This window comes from Marmota monax, unplaced genomic scaffold (assembly GCF_021218885.2).
Source record: "Marmota monax isolate L192 unplaced genomic scaffold, Marmota_monax_Labrador192_F-V1.1 WCK01_AAM20220418_F8-fsc00007, whole genome shotgun sequence".
In the NCBI taxonomy this organism is placed as follows: domain Eukaryota; kingdom Metazoa; phylum Chordata; class Mammalia; order Rodentia; family Sciuridae; genus Marmota; species Marmota monax.
Genome location: NW_026692781.1, coordinates 30,513,699 through 30,535,000, shown reverse-complemented (window position 1 = coordinate 30,535,000; position 21,302 = coordinate 30,513,699). Strand labels below are relative to the sequence as shown.

The 21,302-nt window shown below is 35.0% G+C and overlaps 1 long non-coding RNA gene across 1 annotated transcript in view; it reads left to right on the top strand.

Annotated features, from left to right (window-relative positions):
• The first annotated feature begins 3,260 nt into the window (after positions 1 to 3,260).
• LOC131424283 (uncharacterized) overlaps positions 3,261 to 21,302 on the top strand; it is a 157,615-nt gene continuing 139,573 nt past the window's right edge. The window contains exon 1 of the long non-coding RNA XR_009227050.1: positions 3,261 to 3,404. This is a non-coding gene — a long non-coding RNA (uncharacterized LOC131424283). The remainder of the gene's footprint in view (positions 3,405 to 21,302) is intronic.

Here is a 21,302-nt window from a genome sequence, read left to right as displayed (position 1 = left end):
GAAGATAGATCTGCAGCACTGTATGGAGAGGCCTTGAAGGAGAGCAACTGAGTGCCTCTAGAGATAGGAAGGAGGGTTGCCAATAGAAATGGGAGAGAGATTCACCAAGAAAAAACAACAACAATAAAAGCCCTCTTGCACCCATAATTTTTTGATTCCTTGGAAAAAAGGAACTAGATCAACTCCTGTCTCAAAAACACCAAGGAAGCAGAAGGCTGCCGTGAGGCAACTTTACTAAAAAAAAAAAAAAAAAAAAAAAAAAAAAAAAACTGGGATTAAATAAACGCTATTTTCTAATCCCTAGCTTATATCTACTAAGCATGAGTTTGAAGGGCTAGAGAATCCAAGACTATTTAGAGAACAGAAAAACTCAAGAGAAAAAAATGCACTTCAAGTCTCAAATTTGGCAGCAGTCAAGTAAGATGACAATTTAAGAATGTCTTTGGAATGTGACAAAAAGCCATTTGTACCATAGAAATAAAAAGAAAAGAAACATTAAAAAGTGAAGTCTTGTGAACAATATTTTAATGTTTAGGAATATTTAGGAATTTCTAATATGGCTTGTCTATCACCATGACTCATGAGTTGCAAAAAAATGTTGAGCACAAAGGCATTCCTGGAACCCTCCCATCATGGAACACAGATGACCACCCACTCTACATATGTGAAAAACAAGTATGGGCAGGAACACTAATGAGTCAATTTTTTAAAATTTAAGCTTTAAACAATCCTAGAATTGACAGCGTAAAATTTAGACCCCAAATCATCTAAAGATGCAGAAATATACAGCTTAAAGACTACTATGTGAATGGAATTAAGGACCTCTGTTCTCAAAGAAAAATAGCAGGAGACATTGAGTCTGGTTATCTAAACATTTTTATAATATCATTATTGAGATTATAAACTCTTCACTCATGATATTAAGCTAAAAGATAAAGAAGGTTACCTGCATAGAATGAAGTTTTCATATTTTACACCCTTGTCAGATCTCAACTGAGCCTATCAAGACACCATCGTTTTTTATAGAAATATCATTACATCTAGAACATGGATATCATCCTTGCTATGTTCCTCCTGACATACTCTATTCCAGCCCTAGTAATCATTCTTATAAAATTCTCAACACTCTCTCATCTACATCCCTCTCTCCTTTTTTCTTCTCAGAATGCCCCCCTCCTATCTTTACCTTCTCTACCTGGATAATTCCTGCCCAGCTTTAAATGGCAGTCCAAGAGTCTCATCTGTGAGGCCTCTTCAAGCAAACTAGTGGCTTCCTTTTTTCATGTATTAAAGCATTTTATGCATCTTTATTCCATGGTGTTTGCCTCATTTTATTGTATTATGCTGATATACATGCTGATACATACGTCTGTCCACTGCAATGAAATAGAGACCATGTCACATTGAGCTTTATATTTCCCAAGTCCTGAAAACTTACTGAGTACCTACTATGCTACAGGAAGTGTCATATAAAAGGATTATAATTATTTGATTATTCTTATAAACTTTTCTCCCAAACAATGATATATTCTTTCATTTAATGGCTACCAATAAAAGTTATCTCATGAATCTTTAATTATGGAGCTTTACTGTATTCATTTAAATTATTTTCAACAAAGCAGTCAAGCTGTCTTGAATCAGAAACCCAATGTATGTTTGAGCAAGGATCTTAAGAAATAAAGCTTGCTTGCGTCTATATGTAAAGTTATTTTAATGACCCAAAGTCACCACAACTACTTGGTCATTGATTATGATTTAGAACAAGTTTTGAGACCCTAAAATAAAAGATACTGCATAATTGTAGAGTATTATTATGTGAGCATGCATAATTAGGGATTACCATTATCCAAAGAAAAATGCATGGAATCTCTTTGGGCATATATGTTTTTTAAAAGGGATTTTTTTTTTTTTACTGAATATGGTATAATATGAAAGAGGAAATGTAAGAAAAATATGAAAGAGGAAATGTAAGAAAAAACATCCCATTTGTTTCAAGATGAATTTAGTACTGACTTCATTTAGTAATTACTATATGCCAGAACTGTGCGAAGCATTCAAGTCTCAGCAATGAGTGAAAGATAGGGTTCTGTGACCTCATGGGACTTAAAATATAGTGGGGGATTTGGCAAATTAAATACATAAATAAAAAATAAAAGTAAAGATTATAATTTATAAATTATGATGTTCCCATCAAGGAAACAAATCACCAGGGTGATATGTTAAAGATGAATGAGGCTATATTCACTTTACATGAGTCAAGGAAGATTTCTCTAAGGGGTTGACATTTAAACAGACCTGGAGAATGAGGATGAAAGATCAGGAAAGTATTAGGCAGTCTAGGTATAAGAACAGAGCACAGACACAGACCCTAAGATGAAAAGATCTCAGAGTGCTCAGTGTTTAAAACTGAAAGTCAAAATGAGTAAGGACCAAGTTGAAGAGCAGAAGACAAAGATGAAATGCTGAAAGTAGGAAGAAATCATGTAGGGTCTTATGGACTATATGAATTCTGGGCTTCAATCAAAAATAAATAAATAGATTAGTGAATGGGAGATCAGGAGAATAGAGGAAGGAGAATGGGGGAAGGGAAGAGATGGGGGAAAAGGGGAGCACATAAATTAAAATCAAATTCCATGTATGTATGATTTTGTTGAAATGAATCTAATTATTATATATGACTGAAACATGCTCTAATTTAAAAAAAAAAAGTCTGGGTTTCATTTCAGAAAAGTAGGACAATATTAACAGATTTTAAACAACAAAGGCCCATAATTTGATTGGCATTTTTAAAAGATGACTCACTAATATATGAAAATAAATCAAAAGGTAAAGGTGACTGCTCTGTGGTCCAAGTGGTCAGGTGAGAGGTGACCAGTGTTTGAATTAGCAGTATAGTAGCAGAGATATAGAAAGAAACAGAGAGATTCAAGGATACCATTTGAAAATAAAGTCAATAGGACTTGATGGTAGAAATGAAGAGAAACAAAAAAGTCAAGCATGATTCTCTTATTTCATAAGAGGAAAAGTGGAAGACGAACATGTTAGAGAAGCAATTGGGTTAAGAAGATCATGACTTCAGTTTGAAGTATATTTTGTTGAAGATGTCTGTAAGGTATACAAGTAGACATGGGGAAAATATATGAGTCTGGAGTTAAGGAGAAGCTAGGCCGGAGATAGAAACTTAGGAGGCGTTGGCATATGGGTGGTATTTAAAATCATGAAAGGGACAAGCTTCCCAAGAGGATATAAAGAGAAGAGACAGCAAACCCAAGTGAGCTCTGAAATTTACTAGTCAGTTGGAGGAGGAACCAGTAGAGGAAACTGAAAAAGAAAAGAGAAACGAGAAAAAGCCAGAGAAACGAGAGAAAGACCCATAGATTTCAGGGTCAGTGAAACCAGAAAAGGTGAGTGTTTCAATAGGGGGAGATCAGTCAACTCTGTTGAATGCTGCTAAAAGGTTAAGATGAATATAAAAATTACAGGTTTTGATAGATTTGACAAAAAGAAAGTTTATAGTGACCTTTATAAGATCAATTTTCAATTGATTGGTGAAGTCAAAAGCCTTTTTGAATTAAAAAGGGAAGAGAGCAACAATGAGGCAGATAGCTAGTATAGAAACTCTGAGGAGTTCATCTATGTTCAGAGGTAAGTTAGTAGCTATATAGAATGTGAAGACCAAAAATATAGATTTATTTGGTTTTCATGGAATAGGCGGTAGGTGTTATCAGGAAGAGAAACTCTAGAATATGTTTTAATACTGGTAGAAATTATTTACTATATAAGAAATTATTTGCTATAACAGCAAGATGGGATAAACGAAGTAGAAAAATATTTGGCAAGTTGAGAAGGGGGTATGCCCTATAGGACAAGAGGAACAATTTATCTGTGATAGGTATAGGGATACCTCTTTCATTTTAATAGAGGAAAATAGAAAATAGATCAGATGTAAAATTTGTAATTTTACTGTTAAGAGAAAATGGAATACCAATAACATGGCTTACTTTTTTTTTTCATTAATAGGAATAAGGCTATGTAAACATCTCCGTGTCTGTTGGTAGGGGAGTGGAAATTTAGAGAAAGAAAAAATGTTAATTGTGATCATGAATTTAGAGTAAAAACTAGGCATACCAGTTGTGTGATTTTTTTTCCCATCATTATTCAGGCACAGAGCAATCAAATGAGTGGGTTTTTATATGGCTGGAGATTTTCCAGCTGAGTTTACTGGCAAAAGAGATGTTCAAAGAGTTGAGAATGTCAGAGATCATAATGTTGCCCTATGAAAATAGGTTTAATAAACAAAGATAAAATGATGTGGATAATGCACTGGAAGTCTTTAGGAAATTATGCAGAATTGAGTAACTGCAAGGGAGGAGGAGATGAGTTGATATCAGAGTAAAATGATTAAAATGAATAACTAGGAGATGCTGCACATTTGATGATGAAGTCCATGATGCCATGCGGGAGCAAATAACCAAGGAGAAAACATAAGAAATGAGACTGTCAAGAAACTATGAGCTCAGAAACTGGCCTTCCTTTTACCAAGGAGCCCTAAGAAAGGAATAGCTGTGAAAAGAAGTCATCGTGGCCACCCCATGAGTGTTTAAATAGCCCGGCAATGTGGTTAAATGTTGGAGTCTGACATTAATATCCAGTAAACAAGAGAAAATAGCAAGAAAGTTGGTGGGTTTGTGAGAGGAGATGGTGGGAATGTGATATATTAGGACTTGAAGTTTAGAGTAGCTACAGATTGTACAGGAGTGAGGTGGATAAAGTGTGAATAAACACTACTGAAAGGTATTCACCTTTCATGTCCCTGTGACTCTGAGGACATGCTTCAGTGGGACAAAGAGAAAGTGGTATTCTTATGGAAAATAACCAATTTTCAATCAAGACAAAGAGTTGAAGTTGTCTTCAGAGTAAAAGTTCAGGGAGTCTGGGAGTCTGGGAGTCTGTGAGTCACTGGATGTCCACTAGACAAGGAGAGGGGCTGAGAATGGGGTGTGATAGTGAGGGAAGAACATACAGTGAGGGAAGTTGAGGTCTGAGGTGATGGCAGAATTGGAAAGTCGTGGCTCAGATCAAGAGCAATGTGAGGCACGGTGATATTTCTGTTAGTCCTTTAGAAATGAAAGATGTCCAACTAGAATTAAGAGAAATTCGAGGACCTGTTGGGTCTTATGCCAGTCACCAGAGAAGTCATTCCTTGTGGCCATTGGCAAAAAAAAAAAAAATAACAGCAATAAGAGGTGTTGTTGAATGCCATTGCAAGGCAGCATCTTACTCTGTATTCCATTACTCAAGATATAGTGCCTTTTTGATTTACTTAACTCAGTCTGAGTTTATGTTTTTTAAAAATAGGATCCTATCTATAATACATCGGACCTAAATTTGCCTCTTGTGGCCATGTTCCAGACAGGCCTCATAATACCTCCTTAATAGGCACACCATAATGAGTGTTCACTAAGAAAAAGTCCTAGTGATGATCATGTCTCTGAATAGCTCCATTTCCAGTAGGTGGTGATGAAGAAGGAAAAAGGACCATAGAATTTGTCAACCTCATCTGATGTGTCAAAGTTTTCAATGGGAGTGGATCTCTTTCATTTGTCAAACACAAGCTTATTTCCCAACCATGTACAGATACAATTGGAAGAACCAGAAACAAACTACAGAACCTGTACAGGTCTAGTCAGAGCAACACTTCCCTGTATCACTGCAGTCCCCTGGCCCCTCCTCTACCCCAGTGCCCAAAGAGCTGGAGAAGCAGAAGGAGCTAATACAGTGGCAGGGAGAAGCTGTCTATTAAAAAAAAAGAATGGAAGAAAGAAAGAAAAGAAAAAGAAAAACCTTCAGGAAAGAAGGGCAATAAGGGCTTTCAAGGATCATGCTGAACAACAAATATACTAGACCGCCATGACATTTTTTTGAGTGAGAAACATAATTCTTCTACTAGACTCACTAAAAAAATAAAGAATGGAATGCTTACAAGCCAGTTGTGCCATTTTAATATCCTCTTGGAGGAATATGAAGGTACTTGTTTAATAGCTATCCTTTCCTAGTGTCTACTGTTTATTTAGATATAGTGCCTTTTTCGCTGTATTAAAGGAATTAAATACTTTTTTCTTGAAGAAAAAGAAAATTTCAGGGAGAATTAAAATGTTTAAGAACTGCATTTTAAAATATTATCTACATGGTCATAAACACTTAATTTTTTAGATGAGGAAATATGAAAAGTGCCCTTTGTTTTACTATTTTCCTGACATTATGGTCTCTCTCTCTCTCTCTCTCTCTCTCTCTCTCTCTCTCTCTCTCTCTCTCTCTCTCTCCCTCCCTTCTCCTTCTTTCTCTCCTTCCTTTTATCCTGTCCTTATCCCTCCTCTTCCCATCTCTCCCTTACATCCTCCTCTCCTTTCTTCCTTCCCTCTATTGTCACTCCCTGTTTCCAGCTAAAATGTCAGAATTCACATAACTAAAACATGGTGTAGCATGCAATAATAAATGAAGCCCAATAGCTGGTATGAGGGATTAGGAACAGGGCAATCAGTAGGCTTCTTTGTTATATCACAGACAGAGACACAATATTCAGCCCTTGAAGCAATTCCTCTGATATCCCTCTGTGCACTGGAGCCAAAGATGCTGTTCCTGGGACTGGGGTAAAGCATGGTAAATCTGAGTGAAGAGTGCCCAGGCGGAGGCAGCAGATGACTGAATACACTCCAAGGCTTTCCTTCCCAACTCTAGATTTATAAAATAATTGGAGGGAACCATTCTTGTTGCACCACTTCGCCATGCAAGGACTGCTGTGAGCATGCCCCAAACCTCTCTCCCTGGTGGCTGTCCAATTTTTCACCTCAAACTTTCTTACCAGACTGGTATGCACTGCCCCAGAGCTATGTTCCCTAAAGCAGTCACTACTGTCCACTCTACCCATGCTCTGCAGCAGCTTGTCTGGCCCAAGGCTCTCTTGACCCAAGGAGCAGTTTCTCAGAACAAAATACACAGCAGTGAGCAAGTAGGAGGGAGAAATCAATAGAAATATTTCTTTATTTGAATTGATTTATTTCTTTTTTCTGAAATCATTCTTAAGATCCCTGGCTACAGACTCTGTCATCAACTCTACAGCCCATAGATGGTAGGTTGTTCTTCCTCTTTTTAAAATTTTAATTGACAAATAAAAATGTGTATATACTTATGGTATACATGACATTTTCATATATTTATGATTGTGGAACTGCTAAGTCAAACTAATTAACATATGTATTATCTCATAAACATACCATATTTTATGGTGAGAACATTTAAAATCTACTCTCTTAGCAATTGCTAAGTACGAAATATAATGTTATTAACTATTGTTATTGTAATCTACTATAGATCACTTTGTTCATTATTTCTTTTAGGCAGTAGTGATATATGATGAGGCGGCCAGCGCCTTGCCAGGGTAATTTTTCCTGCTCAGGAGGCAATAAGCCTCCTGAGAAAAATAGAGTCTGAAATAATTAGTGAAGAAATAAAAGACAGAGTCAAAGAATAGTTTTTAAAAGCAGAGCTCCTGATAGCATCTTCTAGTCCTGGTAGGAGCTGAAACAGAACAACTACAAAATGGCTCCAATGGTCTTATTTAAGGACGTACATCAAAGATGGGGATAAGATTTCAGGAGTGGAGTCTTGCTTCATGATGTTTTGCAGTCAACAGGTTGATTGGCATCTTGGCAGGCTATATTCATCTCTGAAAGGCTGTGTGGCTACAACAGGTCACCCCATCTCCAGTGCTATGTGGGACCTGAGAGAGCTGAAAAGGACTGACAGGTATCTGGGCAATCTTATCAGCAGGATTGCCACTAGAAGTTCCCAAATATAAGATTTTCCTATTCAATGGGCTTCCATGCAGATTTAGTTCATGGATGGCTCTTGACAGTGATACATCACTCACTACAGAGCAATAGTGTGCTGTGGGTCAGGCAGACTTTGGGGGAATAAAAATGAAGAGAAAGTAACAGAAAATGCAAAGGAAATATGGACAGTCAGGTGGCAGAAGGACAAAGTGAAAGGGAAATAAAGTAAAAACAAATGAGATGAAAGGTTGCCTCCAGATTTCTTAACAAACACAAAAAGTCTTAGGGATGTGTGTGGATTCCCAACTACAGATTTTATGCATTGTACTTGGTTGTCACCTTTGGTGGCCTTACCACTTCAGTGTTCCACCTGATGGCCTGGCAGCCTGAAAATGTGCCCAGCCTGCTTCTGGGCTGGAGACAGGCCTAGATGACAGGGTTGCTTAAATGGAGCCAGGGAGGAGTGATTACATGGTTCAACTCTTCCACCTTATTTTATTATTACTGTTGAAGGATAAATATAGAAAGGAGGGAAAAGCTACTTTAGACTTTGAAAAGAAAGTCTAGCAATTTCTTTGTGGTATGTTTAGTCTCCTACATGTGCCTCAACTTTAAGTGTAATTAAACATCTATAAATCTGAAATACAAAATGGAGGTAATGCTGAGATAAGGTTTATTGTGTGTGTGTGTGTGTGTTTTCAAATTTTTTTTTATTTGTTTTAATTAGTTACACATGACAGATCAATGACCTTGATATGTCATACATTTGAATCAAAGGTTTATTTTTTAATTGAATTCTTAAATAATGTAAATTTTTCTTCTATGAACTTCTTCTTTACATCTTATTTTTTAAATATCTGGTCATTCATTAAAAACTATTTGAATTAATGTTTGTAATTTAGTTGTGCTGATCTTGATAAATCATATACTTTTTTTCCCAACAAGTTTTATTTAAGAGAGAGAACAGGAGATAGTAGACTATTCCAGAGAGGAGCCAGGACCCAGAGCTGGTGCCTATATACTTTTAATATATCTTTTTTTTTTAATTTAAATGGAACAGCCTAAGCATAATGCTATGTGAATGTCATTCTGATCATCAGTCATCTTCACAATTGGCACCAAAACTGTAACTAAAGAATTCAAACAATATCTTGCACTTATTCTTAAAGGTAATCACAATTGAATTGGCCTTGTTGCAGTCCAGTTCAATAACAGGGAACAAATGTGTTCAGAGCTAGTATTTTACATTCATTTATGCTTTTAAGCTAAAGATGTCCCATTTTCTTCACTTTCATTCATTCATTGTGTTTATTGATAGCTTAATAAGTGTCAGCATCCTGACAGATTTGTACATTGACTTTGCATCCTAATCTGTTCAAGCTGCTATAACAGAAAATGCCATAAACTGGGTAGCTTATAAACAAGAAAAATTTGTTTCTCACAGAACTGGAAGCTGATAAGTCCAAGAGTGAACTGCCAGTAGATTTGGTGTCTAGTGAAAGCTTGTTCTCTATTTCATAAGTGGCATTTTTCACTGTACCCTCACATGATAAAATGGACCAACAAGATGTTTCAGGCTGCTTTTATAAGGGGAGTAATCACATGTATGATATAATGATCTCCAAAAAGCCCAGCCTATTAATATCACTCTGGGATGGGGAGGGATATGGTGGATTTATAGGACAGTTACAGTAGAAAAGGCATAGTAGTTGCTATAGTAGGAAAACATGGGGCACTTTGAAGGCACAAAACCAGGACTCCTAATCTGAGCTAGAGGGATAATCAGGCAAGTCTTGCAGAGGAAGAAACCTCTTAGCTGACACTAAGGAGCATGAGATGTAACCAACAAGAGAAGGTAGAATGAAAGATAGGAGAAGGGCTTTTATGGCCATAGGGACCACCATTTGCAATACCAAGAAAAAGTGAAAGCATCATGGCTTAGAGCAAGCATAAGGAATACAGGATGGTTGAATACAGTATGAGAGGAAGTAAGAGAAGTGGGCAAGCCATGTTGATATTTCTCTTTATCCTGGGAGCAACTGTTCTCCAAAGACTTTCTTTATAATTACCCTATAATTATTTTGATATTTTTCATGATATCACCTTCTGATTGTTTAACAGTAAGATTCAAATAAGTATAACTTAGATACTTTTATGACAATTTTTTGAAAAAAAAAATTAACATACCATGTTAATCTATATTTTGTAGAGAGCTTACAATATATTTACAACAAAAATCAAACCAAGATTTCAGAAATGATCCACTTACCTGAAACAATTATTTACATGATAAAATCCACTATTTGATTAAGTGAACAAAACTTTATATGTTCAGTTCTGAAATTCTAGCTGATTCTGAATTCATTTTATGAACCATTGCCTGAGTACCACTCTCACTCCTCAACATGCAAATTATAAAATGTTTGGCATCAGATTTTTAATAAAAATCTAAAATATTTATAACAGTTGCTAATGATTAATGAAGAGCTCTTCTGAAACCCATATGTTAATTATTCATATCATCCTCTATTTTTCTAATCTGTACCAGACTCTGCTCTACTTTCCTTATTTATAAAAATTAATTAGTTAATTTCAAAATATTAAATATATGATGAAAATAATGAATTTAGTATGGCTGTATTCTCTACTACCACCTGTTATATATTGATAACCATATGAATTTAAATATTAAGAAAAACTTACTTCTGAACACTTCTAGAAATACATCTAAAAAGACATTGTTTATATTTATGTTAGAATCATAAAATTGGGCTATCATAAGATGATAATTAAAATTTCACAGGAACATAATATATATTATTTCAAAGTTAAATACCAGTAAATCAGCTATACCATTTACAATTCCATATGGAATCAGATGAGGAAGCTAGTTAAGAAAACAGTAATCAGTATTAATGACAACCCGTTAAGAAGAGCCTTAAAGTACTGACATTGAATCATCCTAAATTTTAAGAAAAAAGAAAAATGATCAGTTTCTATGTGCATGATAACTAAAGGATATCTTTTTAGTAATAATTTCAAAACAAAATTTTTATATATAGTATAGAAGGCAAGTAAACAAGAATATTTCAAAAGTTCAAGAATGTGACTTTTGACCTTAAGTGCAATGCTAATACCAAGAAAGATATCAATAGCAATGCTCAGGCAAACTGTTTCTTTTAATTATCTGAAGCAGCCTGGCTTATTTCATAATTTTCCAATTTCTTGTTCTTAGTAAAAGAAAAGGGGGAAATAAGAACTAACATATGTTACTTCTTATGTTACCTCATTTAATCATTTAATATTCACAATCAGCCAGGCAGTAGAATACAACCCCTTTTTCTCAGATGAGAAGATGCCTTATCCATGTCACAGCACTGGTGCAGGACCCTGAGACCCATTCTTTACTATATATGTAACCTTCCTTTATAAGATACAGCTTACATTCAAAAACTAAGAAAAGATATTTTATTTTGAAAACTTTTTCTGTAGCAAGAGTCAACAATCTTGTAAATGATAATATCCTTGCTCAGCTTGTTTAAACTGCCAAGAAATCAAAGCATGTGTTAATGCCTTAAGAGGACATAGTATGCCTATAATATAGTTCTATGTCCCAAAGAAGATTAAAATAAAATGTTTTAAATAGCCCTTGTACTAGTTAGGATTGGACTTGGGCATATTCATGTGAAATTCTAAAACCAATGAAATTTACACAATACAGGTTTTTCTCTCTTATGTAAGAAAGTCATGAAACCAACAGCTTAGAGCTGGCAAGGCAGCTCCATTAGGGACCTAGATTATTATTATTATTATTATTTTTGCTTCAGCATTCAGTGTATGGGTATTATGTGATCACTTCACAGTCCAAGATGGCTTCTGATGCTCTAGCCATCATGTAGGTATAATAAACACAATGAAGACAGAAGGACCAAAGACTGGACCCTTTCAACCAAAGCAGAATCCTTTAGCTTTCCCAAAATGCTGAAAAACTCCACTCACATCTTATAAGTCAGAATTTTGTCACATGCTCATACCTAAATTTAATAGGGTGAGAAACAGACTTTTATTTCAGGTGGCCAAATGATCAACTGAAACTCAAGGTTACCTTAAAAGAATAGAAGTGGAGTGAGCCAATATTCCAGTCTCTTCTGCAGTCTACATGTGAAACTATTTGGAAATGAACAAACATGAAATATTTTAAAAGTTTGATCAAATTAAGTATTTTTCATCTGCATATTAGGTCCTCACTTAGGCTGGCTTTCAAGATCCCTAACATCTTTGCATTTGATAACTGTACCTCCACTACATGCCTTATAATCCTACTGCTCCCATTGTACCCAAACATCTTTTCAAGAAAATGAACTGGTCCTACCCCTTGAATTGACCCCAAAGTGATTACATCTTCTCCTTTTGGCCACCCCAGTGCCACACACAGTGCTTCACATGAAAGAATCACATGTTGTATTATGAATTCACCTACCATGAGCAAGACAGTATATTAGATACAGGTAAAAAGATAACAAGGACAACTCAGAAACAACCCCAAGGATGTAAGGAATCTCAATCAATCATACAAAATAGAGACTGTAATTTTCCCCTGTTAGATATTAATTGGGTTAATTTTTTTAACAACTCATCTTTAATTATATTCTTGGGTCAAAGCATGAGGTTGATTGTTGTACAGGCCACAGAGAAAGTAAGATACTGACCTAGACTCTAATGAAGTTTACAATGAAGGAAAGATGATATGCATATAACTAAAAATAACTCTGGATTGAGAATGAAATAAGAGACAATGAACAAAAGTGCTCTAGTACCCAAGAGTATGGACAACTAGTATGTGCACGTGTGTACACACATAGCAGGAAAGAATAGTCCGTTCTAAATGCCTGAGTTTAAAAAGAAAAAGTAGAATTCAAATTCACTTGGCCTCTTGTTTTATGATTCATGGAAGGTTTGAATAAGAGACCAAGTTAGCTTTAATTGTGTTTTTATTAACTTGACCAGTTCAATGACTAATCCATCTCTAAATTAGATGGTTTTATAGGTACACATTTAGGTTATACCATGCCACATTAAAAAGAGCTATTAAGTTGATTAAGACTAAACTCATTTTCAGGATCCATTGCAAACAATTCTCCATGCTTGATGTGCTCTTAGAGAACCTGTGAAAGGTGTTAGAATGTGAGCAGAGGTCAAAAGAAAGTTAGTTGACACCAAATATGAACCTTCCACAAAGTACTACAGGCTTTAAGGCAAATAAATATCTTACTAGAATTCTGTAACTGGTGGCAGGTAAGGAAAAATGGTCTCACAATGTTCTTTAGTTGATCAATCTATATCTTACAATGAGCTCACAGGCAAAATGAGGTATGGAAGGTTTGAGGCTCTTTAAAGAACCCAAAACCACATAAGTTTTCAAGACTATGCTTTATGAGGTTAAACAAAAACAAACTGGCCCATTTTTTGCCTAAAAATAAAACAGCTAAAAGATAATATATAACAATAATTTTAGGTGTATAAAAGAAAAGTTGAGTACTTCATCATGAGATATTTGTAGACAAAAGTAAGAGCATGAATTCATGACCACTCCCTTGTAACCTGGCTCCTAACACATCTTGCAAAGGGAACCATTTGCTTATCATTTCCTACCATGTCTGTATCATTGCAAAATGTTTTTTCTATTTCCATTCTACCTGAATTTTCTTAGCTGTCCTCAAGGCTTAATTTCCCTAAAAAGGTGTGGTCCGGATTTGTTCCTCAGACATTTTCTCAGGAAAACATGCTGTTCCCAACCCTAACGTAACCCCATGTGTTTCTTCTGAGTTTCCATCATTAATTCCTCATCCTTCACTTTTTTTATGATTTTATGTTCCACTCCTTTTCCTATGGCTATAAATTCTCTGTCTGCTTCTATCCTTTCCTTGGGTGTTTTGTTGTTTTTTTGGTACAGGAATTGAACCCAGGGGCACTTAACCACAGAGCCACATCCCCAGCCCTCTTTTTGTAATTTATTTAGAGACAGGGTCTCACTGAGTTGCTTAGGGCCTCCCTAAGTTACTCAGGCTGGCTTTGAACTCGAGATCCTCCTGCCTCAGCCTCCCAAGCCGCTAGGATTACACGTGAGCACCACCATACCTGGCCTTTCTTTGGGTTTTGATGTTCAGATCAAATGATGATGTTATCATCTACATTTATAGTCCCTTGTCTCCTGAATCTCATCTAAATTTCCAATTCTCTCCATAGAAATGTCCACAATATTTCAGATCAAAGGGCCAGAAACTGAATTTATCCCTACAGTTTTCTTCCTCTGTTCCCCATCTCAGCTATCCTTATCCTTTTCATGACCCACACTAGAATCACCAGAAAGAGGTGCCAGCATTTGAGGATCCAACACCTTTCTATATAGTCTACTTCTGCCACATCTTCAAAACCCAGCCCTCCTTCTTATCCAGTTTATTATCTCTTACTTGGCCCATCACAACAGACTTTTTCATTTGCTCGTCTGTGGACACCTATAAGTCCAAGTTTTTTAATATGTCTTCTGGTCTTGAATACCTGTATTTTTGCTATTTTATCCTGGTCAAGCATGGATACAATTAACTTGCAAGCAACAAGCAAGAAACATCAACTTCCACATCAACCTAACATTTTTTTTTGTCTACTTTTATTCAAACTGTTCTGTGATCCTAAAATGCTATTTCATCATCTCTATCTTTTGAAATCATACTTAGAATAAAGCTCTTTATAAACAAAGCCCAAAATGCTTTGTGACCCACTTCAGCAAGAAAGATCCATATGTAGATGAAATTCATAATGAAATACACAAATAGAAAATCTAAGCTAAGACAAGTGTAACAAAAAACATAAAGAATCAAAGTTTTAAATGTAGTAAGTGGCAATAAACACAAAATAATTACAAATCATTTAACACACCCTGCTTAGAAGGGTCTTTGAAATTGTGAGATGAATAAAATTAGACATTGCCCAGGTGATTTTTCTGAAATTATATACTATTCATTAAAGTACTTTTCTATTGATTATGTTATTGTAGCCTTGAAAAACAACTATGAAAATTTATCTTGTGTCAGCCACACCAAAATGACATCATAGGGAAATATACTCATGGACATATTATCCACTTATTTTTTGGCATGTGTTAAATAGCATTACTTTTGAGAAACAAAGTTCAACAGTTTATAATCAGGGAGATGAGTTGGTATGGGATAACAATGACTTCATAGTAAAAAGTAAATAATAATAAATGCCATAGAAGTTGTAGCTTGACCACTTAAATGAGAGAAAAATGTCACTTATTTAAGCAAAAGGAATCAGATAGGCACCATTAAAGAAAGGATGTTTGAGATGGATCCTGACAAACATGAATATTCAAACACATAACAAGATGTCAGACATTCCAGACTGAAAAGTATTCCCCAAATAATTGGAGATGTTGGGGTTGTTTGGTCAATGGTGATCTTTCCAGCTTAATGGCTAAAAGAGGCATGGAAGAGTAGTAGGAGAAAACTGAGAATGTTTGAACATGATCAAGTAGTCAACAAGGGCCTTGACATCAGGCTAAGTATAGCTTGAACCACTGTATTCTTTATTTAGTCATCAAGAGAAGGTCATTATCAGATTTGTGCTTCAGGAGATTAACCTTGCAGTATTTTAGAGGCTAGATTTTTGGAACACAGAGAAGCACTGGAGGGAAAGACTGGACAAGAAATGACTGAATAAATAAAAGAAGGAATACGTCACATTAACTCTTCAGGCCCTGGTAAATTTGGGGCTATATTAATGGGGGAGAAGAAAAGAAAGCAGAAAATTTGTGATGTTTCTAGCCATAATGAAAAGGAGACTGAAGTGACCATCAGCAGTTATCAGAAAAGGACCTAGAGGGTCAGGTTTGAAGGAAAACTAAAGGACTTTCCTTTAAATGCTTTTCTATGAGTTCCTTTAATGATCTTCCTAGCTGTTTTCAAGATCATACTGAGCCTGGATTTTTCCCACTGCTCATTACCAACAGATTTTGTGTTTCCTCTTGAACCCTATAGCATTTTTTAAGCATGACACCCTATCATTTCTATTTTTGAACACTCTTCCTAGGCTTCTATAACTTGAATCAGACTAGATGTTACTAAACCACTTTATTGACATAGATAATGAATTCTTTGGTGTCCCAAAAAGAAGCATACCACCCAACCCAACCCCATCTCACTTCATCCCTTGAGTTCTTGAGTCAGAGGTCAGGAGAGACCAAGCCTCTCATTGCCTTCTGACCTGGATCATGAAAGGCCTATAGAACTGAGGGCTAGATAATTTAAAAGATAGCTCAAAACTTCTAAAGTGTTTCTAATTGTCATGACTTTCTTACCAATAAAACTGGATAATTTATTGTTTTATCAATAGTTTTGTGTCATAAACTAATTTACACAGTTTGTGCTTTTTTAAAAAAAAATTGCTTGTATAGTTGTATTTTGCCAAGTCTCCAATCGTGTCAAGAGGCTATCAGTAAGCCATCATTAACAATGACAGCAAACTGGGAAATGATAAAAATATTTAATTCCTGTTATCATTTATTCTGCTCAATGTGTTTACTTTTAAATCTTTTTGGTTAGTAATACCAGAGAAATGCTGAAATTCCTGGAGGCTTTGAATAGTTCATAACCAACATTAACATTTTATGAAACCCAATAAACACAGAAAATTACTCTAAAAGCTTAATAACTTGGAAAGGCACCAGCTTATTATGTAATTATTAGGCCAAAACTTTATCAGTCTATAACTCTACAAAATAATTCAAAGAATTATTTCTTCTTAGGGAAAAACAGAATTATATCTGGGCTTCTGGACAAATATTCTTCTTTTAATCTTTTTCAATATATATATATATATATATATATATATATATATATATATATATATTTGGGGGGTAGAGCAAAAAAATAGTTGAGTTGTACAAAATTATGTTTATGTGAAAAAGCATATATATATATATATATATATATATATATATTCATATGAAATACATTGTCTTTAGTCCTGCTTCATCCACAATAAAAAGAAGAATATTTATTGAGGACTCAGGGAAACCTAGGTTTGAGTATTTTGTGATATCTCATAACTCACATCTCCAAAATTGTCCTTTTTTGCTTCATTCACTCACTAACCCAACCATTTCATTAAATATTTATTCAGCATCAATTACCACAAAGCACTGGAAAAGAATACAAAAATAAAACTAGCCTAAATGTGAATATTATTTATTTCCTAGTAGTAATTTCCAATCCCAAATTATCAGTACCAAACAGACTAATTTTTTTTTAAAACTAAGAAAAATAAACTTTCAGGAAATTAAGGATAGTCTGGTCTAAAACTTTAATGAAATAAACACCAAAGAAAATGAACACAAAACTCTGAAGTGGGATTAGAAAGCCATAAGACTTAAAATTGCAAAGTTTTCAAGAAGTATTCTATTCTGGTTGACTTGAAAGGAAGCAGCAAACAAGAGACCCAAATAAACAATGAATGCAAAGATAAATGATTAATAGGTGGAGTAATATTTGTATCTACTTCTTTATAGTAGACAGTGTTTTTAAGTATGTAATTTCTTCTAATATCAATTTATTTAACTATGGTACTTATGGCACTGTGTGTGTGTGTGTGTGTGTGTGTGTGTGTGAGAGAGAGAGAGAGAGAGAGAGAGAGAGAAGCTATGTCTGTGTACTTTTTCTTTTTAAGGCAAACAATTATTTCTTTTCCTGTAGGACCTTTTCTCCATCTCCAAAGACACTAAAGATTCATCCATCTATGTCTGAGTTAAAATGACAAGACATGTTTTCTTTGATTTATTAGTAAACAACTAAATAGCAACATTAAGCTTTTAGGAAAAGATTAACAACACTGCACTGTAGTACCTGTCATGGTAATTTAAGTAAAAGCTGTTAAAAATGTTCATTCTTTATAATGGAGCATTCGATAGTCTTTGCCTAATGGATGGGGAGATGCTATGAAATACCTTTGGAACTAGGGCAGCATGATAAGATGTAGTGATGCTTTAGTCTGAAAAGCAGCTTGCTTTAAAACTGGTTGAATTCTGAATATAAGGCATTGTCTTTCTTCATTTTCACATAAAATTTTCTTTGTTCCAAAATCTTAAATTGATATGGAATCAGAAAGCGAATTTATTCAATGAAGCTAAGGGATACTCACCTAATTTTGTGATTTTGATTTTTTTCTTTGGATAAAATTGCCTATATGTAAACAGATGCTCCTCCTAAGTATTAAAATATAGTCAAATATGAGACTATGGGATTTTACTCCCTTGTGACTGTGAGAATAATCTTTGAAGATAGGAAAATAAATCACTAATAAAAATCACTTTTGTTAAGTTATACAGGAAATAATTAAGAGAGTGAAGAAGAGAACTAGAACTCTAAAACTTGAGTAATTTCTTTTCACCTAAAGTCACAAAGCATCTTCCAGAGACTAAATGTTCAATCCTGCCACCCATTTAAATATTGAGATTTCTTTAAACCCTTGAAAGTATATTCAAGTAAATGAGCTTCTTCATTCTGGATATGTCTGAATTAATATAAAAGTCTAACTGTCCCAGAAATTAAATTTCTGAACATTTATTTAGGAACCTGGTTCATACCCTTATGAAAACCCAGGGAATTGTGATACTTCCATTCAAAATTCCTTTGCTGCACTGATTACACAGCCAAACAGCATGTGAAATCTGAATCTGTAAATGTTTCCATCACACCCACTTCTACGACATAAACATTGATGAATGAAAGATAATTGTACATATTTGCTTGGTTAATTTGTTTATTTTTATGACCCCATGCTACCATATAGTCCCTACATTTTACTGAATTGAGTTTATTTTTATATATACACATACCAAAATTCTTTCATTGGAAAACAAATGAAAATATGATAATTAATATCAGCATTAACCTAGATTTTAAAATATATCCAAAATATGAATTGGTGAACTTTAAACTAAAAAGATACATCCAGGAGATCAATTGAGTTCAAAAAGCCACTTTTAGGAAAATAAAGGTGAATGTTATTTATGTAGAATACTGATTATAATAACTCCAGCTAAGAAATGGTGTAACCTATTTTTATTTTTGTTTTTTAAACTAAATTTGGAAATTTATAATCTGATTATATTATAAAATGTAATTAAAGCCCAGAGGACTGTGTTTTCAAGGGATTGTCTAGCCCTCCTGAAATACATTTAGACAACAAATGAATTATCAGGCTCATGTATCAGAAATGTGTGTAATGGTGGGTTAAAGGGGTTTTGTGGATTTTCTAAGCAGCAGCATCCACAAAAATGATTCATGAACTTTGTGAGATGAGCAGAAGAGAAAAAAACCTATCAGGGATTCATTGATCTTTACTATTCATAAAAAAAAGAAAGAAGTAAAGTTTTATTAGTATTTAAATTTAGGCTGACTCTGGTGTACTTGTTTGGTGGGTAGTGGGTGCCATCCAGTAGTCAAGATATTCTGATGGAAAACCCATTATGAACAACAGGCACTCATGCCCTTCATCAGCTTTCACATACTCTAGTGGTTTGAAAAATAAGTGGACTCAGAAAAGGGGACTTACAGATTTTATTATCAAATTTTAACTAAAATAACACTCACAAAAAGAGCAACGACTTAAAAAGAATATTGCAAAGAAACTGGACTGAAGGAGTTGCAAAAAAGTAAACAGAAACACACAAAAGGTGAAAGACAGTATTGCCATTTCTCTTTTTCCTCTGATGAGCTCACCAGTCACATTGTGGGATAAGGATGAACAAAAGGAGAAGACTTAGGGTCAATTTTGTGTACCATTCAAAAACATCATTTGAAATAAGAATTTACATCCACTATTTGTTATTTTAAACCTTAAGTATAATTTTGTCTTGAGATGTTATTGAAGCAGTACATTAGCCTTAGGATATAATTTTTGTTATTATTTTTTAAAAAATTATAATGTTTATTTTGTTACATGTCATGTTACATGATGTATTGTTCATGATAACATAAAATAAATATGTGAAAACAGACATTTTTTGAATGTTCGTACTTTAAAGACTTATGAAAAGTTTTCATGATCAAAAACTATATATCATCCACCATGTGAGTCAGCTTTCTGTTACTGTAACAAATATCTGAGATAATCAACATAAAAAAGAAAGGTTAATTTTGACCCCCAATTTTGGAGGTTTCAGCCCATGATCAATTGGTCCTGTTGTTTCGAGGCCTTTGGCAAGGCAGCCCACCATGGCAGAAGCATATTGCAAAATCACTCACCTCATGCCCAGGAAGAAAAAGACAGGAAGACTAAGGACAGGGGTCCCACTATCCTCTCCAAGGGCATGTCACCAATGACTGGAAGATCTCCCACAAACTCCACCTCTTTAAGGTTTCACTACCTCCTAATAGCACTGAGCTAGGGACTAAGCCTTTAACACATGAGCCTTTCGTGGATACTTTATCCAAACCATAGCATCTACTATAAGACCAAATGAAAGAGCTCAGGGTTTACCTATTCAAACACACAACAGAGGTCTCTGTGAATTCATATGTTAGAAAAGTGAACCGAGAGAAACAGCACAGTGCTTCTGGAGCTGCTCACTGAATTCATTAAACTGCTGTTGTGGTTATGTTCAGACCAGAGCACTTCTCTCACTAAAGTGGCTACACACCAGTTGGATTCTAAGGAAGGGAAAGAAGACAGGAAGAAAGGAATGAGGGAAGAGAGGCTGGGGGAGACAGGCAGATGGAAACACAAACCGAAAGAATGATTGAAACTAAGGACTAAGACAGAAAAACAGAAGGAAAGAAGGACAAAAACACAAAAAGAAAGAACAGTAAGCACTTCCTCCTCTGAGAGACAGACAGCTGGTTCTGCATCTGTCATCTCTCTCTGGAACTCAGGAAATACCTCCAGAGGAGAGGGAAGTCTGGTGTCCCAGTGCCCTCTTCCTACCCTTTCACTCCCCAGCCTTGCTCACCTCTCATCCTACACAGGAAATTCCTATGCACATGTTTCCTTATGCCACAGGAATGAGCTACAGGCCACAGTTTCCATTGCAAAGAAGACAGGAAAAATTATTTTTAAAAAACAGTAATTTATAATAAGGGCCAATTACTTCTCTAAGTGGTAAAACTATTCTATATAACCTATTTCCAAAACATAGACCAAGCATGCAGCACAAACTCCACAAAGAATAATTACTCACAAGGGTAACTATGGTTAGCAACTGTGATAAACAGCAGCAGTTAAAAGTGCTACATACTCTCCAAGCAGAGTAAAAATGGGTAAGAAAGAAATATGAAGTACTGCTAGTATTACTACCCATAATGTAGGCATTGATTAGTAATTCAAAGAATTCAAGATCCCAGATCATCTAAAATATTGAGTAACCTCAAGCTCTTTGATCATTATTTCTGTTCA